This window comes from Palaemon carinicauda, chromosome 9 (assembly GCF_036898095.1).
Source record: "Palaemon carinicauda isolate YSFRI2023 chromosome 9, ASM3689809v2, whole genome shotgun sequence".
Classification (NCBI taxonomy): Eukaryota; Metazoa; Arthropoda; class Malacostraca; order Decapoda; family Palaemonidae; genus Palaemon; species Palaemon carinicauda.
Genome location: NC_090733.1, coordinates 120,996,389 through 121,006,388, shown reverse-complemented (window position 1 = coordinate 121,006,388; position 10,000 = coordinate 120,996,389). Strand labels below are relative to the sequence as shown.

The 10,000-nt window shown below is 35.0% G+C and overlaps 1 long non-coding RNA gene and 17 other non-coding genes across 18 annotated transcripts in view; 16 read left to right on the top strand and 2 right to left on the bottom strand.

Annotated features, from left to right (window-relative positions):
* The window catches only part of TRNAA-AGC (transfer RNA alanine (anticodon AGC)), a 73-nt gene extending 37 nt beyond the window's left edge, over positions 1–36 (top strand). The window contains exon 1 of the tRNA in view: positions 1–36. This exon is cut by the window's left edge and continues 37 nt beyond it. This is a non-coding gene — a tRNA (tRNA-Ala).
* Positions 1–10,000, bottom strand: part of LOC137646861 (uncharacterized) — a 483,899-nt gene that overhangs the window by 413,175 nt on the left and 60,724 nt on the right. The gene's annotated exons all lie outside the window — the stretch shown is intronic.
* Positions 111–183, top strand: TRNAA-AGC (transfer RNA alanine (anticodon AGC)). Its single transcript has one exon. It is a non-coding gene; the product is annotated as a tRNA-Ala (tRNA).
* Positions 401–473, top strand: TRNAA-AGC (transfer RNA alanine (anticodon AGC)). Its single transcript has one exon. It is a non-coding gene; the product is annotated as a tRNA-Ala (tRNA).
* TRNAA-AGC (transfer RNA alanine (anticodon AGC)) lies at positions 546–618 on the top strand. The gene has a single exon. It is a non-coding gene; the product is annotated as a tRNA-Ala (tRNA).
* Positions 691–763, top strand: TRNAA-AGC (transfer RNA alanine (anticodon AGC)). Its single transcript has one exon. It is a non-coding gene; the product is annotated as a tRNA-Ala (tRNA).
* Positions 838–910, top strand: TRNAA-AGC (transfer RNA alanine (anticodon AGC)). The gene has a single exon. It is a non-coding gene; the product is annotated as a tRNA-Ala (tRNA).
* TRNAA-AGC (transfer RNA alanine (anticodon AGC)) lies at positions 983–1,055 on the top strand. Its single transcript has one exon. It is a non-coding gene; the product is annotated as a tRNA-Ala (tRNA).
* Positions 1,130–1,202, top strand: TRNAA-AGC (transfer RNA alanine (anticodon AGC)). Its single transcript has one exon. It is a non-coding gene; the product is annotated as a tRNA-Ala (tRNA).
* TRNAA-AGC (transfer RNA alanine (anticodon AGC)) lies at positions 1,275–1,347 on the top strand. The gene has a single exon. It is a non-coding gene; the product is annotated as a tRNA-Ala (tRNA).
* TRNAA-AGC (transfer RNA alanine (anticodon AGC)) lies at positions 1,422–1,494 on the top strand. The gene has a single exon. It is a non-coding gene; the product is annotated as a tRNA-Ala (tRNA).
* On the top strand, positions 1,569–1,641 carry TRNAA-AGC (transfer RNA alanine (anticodon AGC)). Its single transcript has one exon. It is a non-coding gene; the product is annotated as a tRNA-Ala (tRNA).
* Positions 1,864–1,936, top strand: TRNAA-AGC (transfer RNA alanine (anticodon AGC)). The gene has a single exon. It is a non-coding gene; the product is annotated as a tRNA-Ala (tRNA).
* TRNAA-AGC (transfer RNA alanine (anticodon AGC)) lies at positions 2,011–2,083 on the top strand. Its single transcript has one exon. It is a non-coding gene; the product is annotated as a tRNA-Ala (tRNA).
* On the top strand, positions 2,156–2,228 carry TRNAA-AGC (transfer RNA alanine (anticodon AGC)). Its single transcript has one exon. It is a non-coding gene; the product is annotated as a tRNA-Ala (tRNA).
* Positions 2,303–2,375, top strand: TRNAA-AGC (transfer RNA alanine (anticodon AGC)). Its single transcript has one exon. It is a non-coding gene; the product is annotated as a tRNA-Ala (tRNA).
* Positions 2,594–2,666, top strand: TRNAA-AGC (transfer RNA alanine (anticodon AGC)). Its single transcript has one exon. It is a non-coding gene; the product is annotated as a tRNA-Ala (tRNA).
* TRNAK-CUU (transfer RNA lysine (anticodon CUU)) lies at positions 3,148–3,220 on the bottom strand. Its single transcript has one exon. It is a non-coding gene; the product is annotated as a tRNA-Lys (tRNA).

Below are 10,000 nucleotides of genomic sequence, written 5' to 3'. Positions count from 1 at the left end.
TGTGAGAGGTAGGGGGATCGATGCCCCCCATCTCCAGGTACTCATTCTTTAATACGGATTAATTCTAGAGTGTGTGTTTTAAACTGAGAGGTCTGTTGGGAGAAGTATCAGGGGATGTAGCTCAGATGGTAGAGCGCTCGCTTAGCATGTGAGAGGTAGGGGGATCGATGCCCCCCATCTCCAGGTACTCATTTTTTAAAACTGATTAATTCTAGAGTGTGTTATAAACTGAGAGGTCTGTTGGAGGAAGTATCAGGGGATGTAGCTCAGATGGTAGAGCGCTCGCTTAGCATGTGAGAGGTATGGGGATCGATGCCCCCCATCTCCAGGTACTCATTTTTTAAAACTGATTAATTCTAGAGTGTGTTATAAACTGAGAGGTCTGTTGGGGGAAGTATCAGGGGATGTAGCTCAGATGGTAGAGCGCTCGCTTAGCATGTGAGAGGTAGGGGGATCGATGCCCCCCATCTCCAGGTACTCATTTTTTAAAACTGATTAATTCTAGAGTGTGTTATAAACTGAGAGGTCTGTTGGAGGAAGTATCAGGGGATGTAGCTCAGATGGTAGAGCGCTCGCTTAGCATGTGAGAGGTAGGGGGATCGATGCCCCCCATCTCCAGGTACTCATTTTTTAAAACTGATTAATTCTAGAGTGTGTTATAAACTGAGAGGTCTGGTGGGGGAAGTATCAGGGGATGTAGCTCAGATGGTAGAGCGCTCGCTTAGCATGTGAGAGGTAGGGGGATCGATGCCCCCCATCTCCAGGTACTCATTTTTTAATACGGATTAATTCTAGAGTGTGTGTTATAAACTGAGAGGTCTGTTGGGGGAAGTATCAGGGGATGTAGCTCAGATGGTAGAGCGCTCGCTTAGCATGTGAGAGGTAGGGGGATCGATGCCCCCCATCTCCAGGTACTAATTTTTTAATACGGATTAATTCTAGAGTGTGTTATAAACTGAGAGATCTGTTGGGGGAAGTATCAGGGGATGTAGCTCAGATGGTAGAGCGCTCGCTTAGCATGTGAGAGGTAGGGGGATCGATGCCCCCCATCTCCAGGTACTCATTTTTTAATACGGATTAATTCTAGAGTGTGTGTTATAAACTGAGGGGTCTGTTGGGGGAAGTATCAGGGGATGTAGCTCAGATGGTAGAGCGCTCGCTTAGCATGTGAGAGGTAGGGGGATCGATGCCCCCCATCTCCAGGTACTCATTTTTTAATACGGATTAATTCTAGAGTGTGTTATAAACTGAGAGGTCTGTTGGGGGAAGTATCAGGGGATGTAGCTCAGATGGTAGAGCGCTCGCTTAGCATGTGAGAGGTAGGGGGATCGATGCCCCCCATCTCCAGGTACTCATTTTTTAATACGAATTAATTCTAGAGTGTGTGTTATAAACTGAGAGGTCTGTTGGGGGAAGTATCAGGGGATGTAGCTCAGATGGTAGAGCGCTCGCTTAGCATGTGAGAGGTAGGGGGATCGATGCCCCCCATCTCCAGGTACTCATTTTTTAATACGGATTAATTCTAGAGTGTGTGTTTTAAACTGAGAGGTCTGTTGGGGGAAGTATCAGGGGATGTAGCTCAGATGGTAGAGCGCTCGCTTAGCATGTGAGAGGTAGGGGGATCGATGCCCCCCATCTCCAGGTACTCATTTTTTAATACGGATTAATTCTAGAGTGTGTGTTTTAAACTGAGAGGTCTGTTGGGGGAAGTATCAGGGGATGTAGCTCAGATGGTAGAGCGCTCGCTTAGCATGTGAGAGGTAGGGGGATCGATGCCCCCCCATCTCCAGGTACTCATTTTTTAAAACTGATTAATTCTAGAGTGTGTGTTTTAAACTGAGAAGTCTGTTGGGGGAAGTATCAGGGGATGTAGCTCAGATGGTAGAGCGCTCGCTTAGCATGTGAGAGGTAGGGGGATCGATGCCCCCCATCTCCAGGTACTCATTTTTTAATACGGATTAATTCTAGAGTGTGTGTTATAAACTGAGAGGTCTGTTGGGGGAAGTATCAGGGGATGTAGCTCAGATGGTAGAGCGCTCGCTTAGCATGTGAGAGGTAGGGGGATCGATGCCCCCCATCTCCAGGTACTCATTTTTTAATACGGATTAATTCTAGAGTGTGTTATAAACTGAGAGGTCTGTTGGGGGAAGTATCAGGGGATGTAGCTCAGATGGTAGAGCGCTCGCTTAGCATGTGAGAGGTAGGGGGATCGATGCCCCCCATCTCCAGGTACTCATTTTTTAATACGGATTAATTCTAGAGTGTGTGTTTTAAACTGAGAGGTCTGTTGGGGGAAGTATCAGGGGATGTAGCTCAGATGGTAGAGCGCTCGCTTAGCATGTGAGAGGTAGGGGGATCGATGCCCCCCATCTCCAGGTACTCATTTTTTAATACGGATTAATTCTAGAGTGTGTTATAAACTGAGAGGTCTGTTGGGGGAAGTATCAGGGGATGTAGCTCAGATGGTAGAGCGCTCGCTTAGCATGTGAGAGGTAGGGGGATCGATGCCCCCCCATCTCCAGGTACTCATTTTTTAATACGGATTAATTCTAGAGTGTGTTTTAAACTGAGAGGTCTGTTGGGGGAAGTATCAGGGGATGTAGCTCAGATGGTAGAGCGCTCGCTTAGCATGTGAGAGGTAGGGGGATCGATGCCCCCCATCTCCAGGTAGTCATTTATCATCATCATCAAAGGGGGAATTTAACTAAGCCCAGTGAGTCAAAGATGACTAGAACTGGCCTAATTAACATAGGGAAGAAAATAATTTTATATTAATAAATAAATGAATAAAATAAAACATATATTGAAGACAATGAATAAAAAGTCAATGAGATAAATATCTGTTACAAATAGAAATCTAAATCTTGTCTATAAAAATCTTAAAAAAGTTAAATTCCTAAAAACAGAAATTCTCTGTCTGATAAAAAAATGTCAAAACACATACGTCTCTTTCTCTTTTAAAAACTTTATAATTGATTAATTCTAGCCAGTGTTATACAACACGAAGTTGTTGTTGGAGAGCTATTGTGAAACTTTAAATTGAAGCTCATTATGAAACAACAAATATAACGTTAGTGCATACTTTATTTCTATCTTATTTTTAGGATATTCTAAAAACACACTCCTTACTGCAGTTGCAAAAACATTCGCCCAACGTGGGGCTCGAACCCACGACCCCGAGATTAAGAGTCTCGTGCTCTACCGACTGAGCTAGCCGGGCTTGATAAGTAGGTCAGCCCATTCATATGAAATGATCCGGCGTTACCAACGTTCGTTACATATTTTCATACTTTTAAAATAATAAAACAAAACCACTTCAGCAATCTTTACAATATCTAGTACTAAATTTATGCAACATTGTTTTAAAATCATACATTTCAAAAATGTATTTGTAAAATCGCTTATTTTCTGACAAGTGTATCTATAATAAGGGAAAAGTACCGAAATGATCGTCCGATTTCGTAAGTCACGGACATCAAAGTTTACGGAAAATATTAAGATTAAACATTCACACTTGCTTAAGACAGAACCGTAACTGAAAGGTCATAAAACAAATCAATAAATCTAAATATTACTATCATCTATAGATAAAATATCAATTCATGAAGCAAGACTCCACATAGCAAAAATCTCATATCCATAAAAATACGTAATCTTTGAATACCATTTTGCTTTAATGATTTTGCATCTCGGGGAAAATTCAACAGAAGAATAAAAGACCGAACCTAATCTAAAATTGCAAATCGTCTCCAAGTGGGGAATTCTTGGCAGCCAACAACATCCACCAAGTCTGCCAAAACTCCTCTACATTCCCCAAAGGCTCCTGTTGTTTCCCTAATTCCAGAGGTATTGGTTTATATGTTAGAGCATATTCACTGCGCATGGGAGAGCGGAGCCAATGAACTGATATCCAACATATGCATCAATAAATAATACACAGCCACATGAATAAATTAGTATAGATATCGGTGGATTTCAAAAGGTACCATGGCTATTCGACTTTTCGATTCACTAACGAATTTACAAGAATTACAACCGCTTCATTCTTAATACATAAAGTGAGTTCGAATCCTAGAACACGGAAGGAAAATTTTTCTTAATTTCCCTTTTCAATTTCAAGATTGTGAACAGTAGGATAATCTAATAAAAACAGACAACAAATTAATATGGCACCATAAGAGCGGATCGAAACAGATAATTCTAACATTAGAAAAGTTATACCTTGTCCCATTTAGGGTGCATCTATAGCGGAGAGAAAAGCTATTCATTTATAAGAGGAATGTGCTAGGACTTTCATCACTACAAACCTAATGAAATATTGTAAAGAACACTAACTATATATATATATATATATATATATATATATATATATATATATATATATATATATATGATAAATTTTACACATTTTTACGTGTTTTTCATATTCAAATAAGCCATATATATTTTGATATATTAATGTCTGGATTCTCTTAACGACCTCGGGATCAGAGCCCCAGGCGAAATCTCACAAAGACAAGAGCTTGGCTCCGGCCGGGAATCGAACCCTGGTCGGCAAGCTTATATAGACAGTGACTAACCCATTCGGCCACGAAGGAAGAGAATCCAGACATTAATATATCAAAATATATATGGCTTATTTGAATATATATATATATATATATATATATATATATATATATAAATATAAATTAATATATACAATTTAAATTTACACAGTAACTCCCTCAAGAATTTTGTGTTGTATACATAACTCTCTCTAGAATTGATTTCTGTTTCTCTAGAATTGATCAGTGTTGAAAAATTATTACCTGGAGATGGGGGGCATCGATCCCCCTACCTCTCACATGCTAAGCGAGCGCTCTACCATCTGAGCTACATCCCCTGATCGGTTCTTCAACAATGTAAACCCTATTTGTTTATGACTGACAGTTATGGTAGTGATGCTCCCTAAAAGATATACTACACCAGAGGACTTGATGAAATACATACATACATACATACACACACACACACACACATATATATATATATATATATATATATATATATATATATATATATTTATATATATATCTATATATATACACATTTATATATACATATATATATATATATATATATATATCTATATATATATATATATATATTTATATATATATATTTATATATATCTATATATATATTATATATATATATATATCTATATATTTATATATATATATATATATATATATATATATATATGCATATATATATATATATATATATATATATATATATATATATATAACTTATATGCGTGTCAGTTATGAAAATATATATGCTTATTCTCAAGAGACTTAGGAGAAAGGTTGATGAAAAGCTGAGAGATGAACAAGCAGGATTTAGAAAAGGTAGAAGTTGTATTGACCAAATTTTCATTTTGAGACATGTACAGCAATGCGTAGAATATATAAATCCCCTTTTGATGGCATTTGTGGACTATGAAAAAGCCGTTGAGAGGTTGCACCGAAAACTTTTGTGGCAAGTCCTGCGTTATCATGGAATTCCGCTTAAATAAGTGAATTTGATTAAGTCTGTTCATGAGCATTGCAAGTACAAAGTTAATGTTAATGGAGTCTTATCAAATGAATTTCCAGTGAACAGTGGAATACTCCAAGGGAATGTGCTGTCACCTATGTTTATCCTCCTCATGGATTTTGTAATGCGTAGAATAGTCAGAGATGGTGGAGAAGGATTGGAATGGATTGATAATAGGATAGGAAATTATCTTACCTAGAGTATGCTGATGATGATGTACTTATTAGCAGAACACCACAGGTTTGTAATGCTTGCACTGTAAAAAGTTCAAGGTATAGAAAGGGTATAACGCTGGAGCTGAGGTATATATACATGTAAAACACCCCAAGGCTCTAAAATACCCCTCTACATCAGGAGGCAGGGTATTTTTTGTGAATAATATACCCTCTTTTATACTTTGTCTCAAAATGGGCTTGATAAATTTGTGAGATCATGTCGTGAAATGAACTTTTTTTCTGTATTAAATCTTCATATTGTTACACTGATAGTGTAATGCACCAAAAAAGTTACTAACAACATATTGGTTTGGAGTTATGGATAGTTTTGAAGCAAGTTCCTACTACAAAATGCAGTACTTGGCAATTTGTATTGTTGCCGTCTCGAGACTCTTCGAGAGCCCGGGAATTTGGCGGGAAATATCAGTGGTGTGTTGACTCTGATGTGCTCTGCAGTGAAGATAAATTGCCGTAAGCTGTAACTTCAAATTATCGTTATCAGGAATATAATATCTACACTGCATTTCAACTGTTAGTAACTGCTGACCAAGGTAAGAACACTAACTGTCCATCTATGCAAGCATCAGTAGTCCCCAATATGTATATATAACGGCTAACTCTGACTTGAAAGAAAAACGCCGTTTACCATACGAATAAGCGTATATGTACGTCTCTGTTGCATGTCATAACTATGGTGAAAGAACCACAAATATTCTAGAATGACACTTACATTATTTTATCTCGTTTTTACAATGATTCTAAATAGCATATACCTACGTGTGGTGTGGTTTGCACTGAAAAAATGGTTAAAACAGAGACGAAGCCTTTTGACATACTACTCGTCAGTAGACTTTAGTAACGAAATATAAGTACTATTTTAGTTATAATAATTCAATTAACATATATATATATATATATATATATATATATATATATATATATATATATATATATATATATAAGAAATTGCTCTTGGTGAATGTATTGCACATACGACATTATGGGGAGGGGAATAGAATCTTACAGGTCAACCTAGGCGCAGCTTTCGCACGGATAGCCGTTATTAATGTGACGTCACTAGGTACGACACCTGAGAGTAGACACGAGTCCTCTCTCTCGCCTTGCATTCAGCGTTGCCATTCGTACGATAATTATCGTATATGTACGATTATTTTGGGTCCAGTACGATGTACGATACATATCTTAGGTATCGTACGCTTTTGTACGATAATTTCGAGGTTTCAGAAAAGAGAAAAAAAACTGATTTTACATTTGTTTTCCACCAGAATTTTATCAAATTAAAAAAGTTTGACTTGCGGTAGCAGACAGTTAAGGATTTATGCATGATATTTTTTCCTTTTCTTTTCTATATATATATATATATATATATATATATATATATATATATATATATATATATATATATATATATATATATATATGTATTTAGGCACACACTAACAAATATTTTCTTTTCACAGTTTTCTGCGTTCGGTTTGCTTTGCAGCTTCTGCCATCACTCTTTAGAGAGAGTGAGGAATATGTTCTAGCTCATTCACAAGAGTTAACCCACTGTTATTAGAATACATAGTATTATTATTGTTGCTATACGGCATTATACATATATGTTGTCATTTTTTGTATATAACATGTCGAAATATACTTTCACCCTAAAAATTATTTCTGCTAGACACCAGAAAAGCAACAAAAACTAGTGATTACCTTACACAGTATTAACTTATCCCTGCACGCTTCCCTGTTAAAAGGCGTCAATCAATGCATTCACTTAAATAGTATTAATGCATTAAAATATCTTGCTAAAATTATCTTTTCCCAATGTATATATAACTCTGGTCAGTTTACACAGTTTCTGATACTTTCCAGGATATAAAATGTCCAGCTACCAGTCCTCACCTTTCGAAGAGGAGAATATCAGCTTCACATCAATGGCGGCTGTTTTTTTTTTTTTTTTTTTTTTTTTCAAGGCAAAACTCCAGGTTTACTAATACTTTTGAAAGCATGTTTCAGTCATATTTTTCATTTTCATTGGAATGTCCAAAACCAATTGAAAAAACTTTGTTATTCTTAGAATCTTATATATTTCAACATAACTGCAAATTACCCTCTTCTGTTTGTACATGGGCAAAAAAATTGGCAAGGCATTATAATGAGTCTATATGTGGTTGCTTTTCCTTATGTTATGAATTTAAATTGATGATAATATGTATACAGGTATTATACTGACTTTGCTTTTTGTAAATGAAAACTACTGAGATGGCAATTTGTCTGTCCGTCCGCCCTTTTCCTGTCCGCCCTCAGATCTTGAAAACTACTGAGGCTAGAGGGCTGCAAACTGGTATGCTCATCATACAGCCTCCAATCATTAAATATACTAAATTGCAGTCCTCTAGCCTCAGTATATATTATAACTGAGAATGTTTAATCAAGTGACTTTTGGCAACAATATAAACTTACTTCAAAATTATATATATATGTATATATATATATATATATATATATATATATATATATATATATATATGTACCAATATATATATATATATATATATATATATATATATATATATATATATATATATATGTACCAATATATATATATATATATATATATATATATATATATGTACCAATATATATATATATATATATATATATATATATATATGTACCAATATATATATATATATATATATATATATATATATATATATATATATATATACTTTTGATTTTCAAGTGTAATGGAAATAATAAATTGATAAACCAAACTTTTAAAATCATTGACCTTATGATTTTATATACTGTAAGCTATAACTACACCTAATGGTGGAATGGATATTAATTATATAATTATAATTAATATACACGGGTATTTATATCGTATTGAATACCCTGTAAAGGGGTATTTTTTACCTGCGATATACTCCTAAGGAAGGGTATCTCAAGTATATGTTATACCCTTGATATGGGTATATTGTAAAGGGTATATTATAGTTCTTATATACCCCAATAGGGTATGCTATTTTAACCACTAGAAATACCCTTTTTCTACCCCTTTTATACCCTTAATTTTTTAGAGTGTGCTCACCAGAATGCATGAGATATCACGTGAGGTTGGGTACAAGATAAATAGAAGAAAGACAGAGATGATGAGAACGGTATATGCAATGGAAGATGAAATATAATTGGAAGGAGAGAGGATTAATTAGGTAGAATCATTCAAGTGTTTAGGAACTATAAATACAGGGTCTTTAGAATGAGAGTTTGGTGATAGATTGAAAAAAAGCATATCAGACAATGGCTAGGTTGAGTAAAATTTGGAAATCAAATCGCCTGAAATTACATATAAAAATCAGACTATATAACAGTTTACCGAGATCGGTGTTACTCTCTGGACATAAGAAATGTTATGACACTGAAACAATCTCCAATAGATTTAGTAGATTTGAGAAAAAATCCCTCAGAAGGAAATTGGGAGTTAAATGGCAGAACAGGATTAGAAATGAAACTATAAGAGATTACTCGAGAGCAATATGTGGATAGGATCATGGTGGGGGGTAGATGGAGATGGTTTGGGCATGCTCTTTGCACTCCGCACGAGAGATTAGTTCACCAAACGTTTACCTGGGCTCCACAAGGCACTAGAAGAGTTGGAATACCCACGCTTACATGGCTGAGGACTATGGAGAATAAAGTAGATGATGATGAATGGAGAGGTATTGAATTATAAGCTCAAGATAGAGACGACTGGCGATATCTAACCTAGTCCCTTTGCGTCAAAAGGCGTATGATGACGATGAAGATGATGATGATGATAATGATGATGATATATATATATATATATATATATATATATATATATATATATATATATATACAATATATATATATATATACAATATATATATATATATATATATATATATATATATATATATAATGTATGGCAATCAATCCTCAATGTACATCCCTGTTAATCATATATATATATATATATATATATATATATATATATATATATATATATATATAATGTATGGCAATCAATTCTCAATGTACATCCCCGTTAATCATATATATATATATATATATATATATAATGTATAGCAATCAATTCTCAATGTACTTCCGTTAATCATATATATATATATATATATATATATATATATATATATATATAT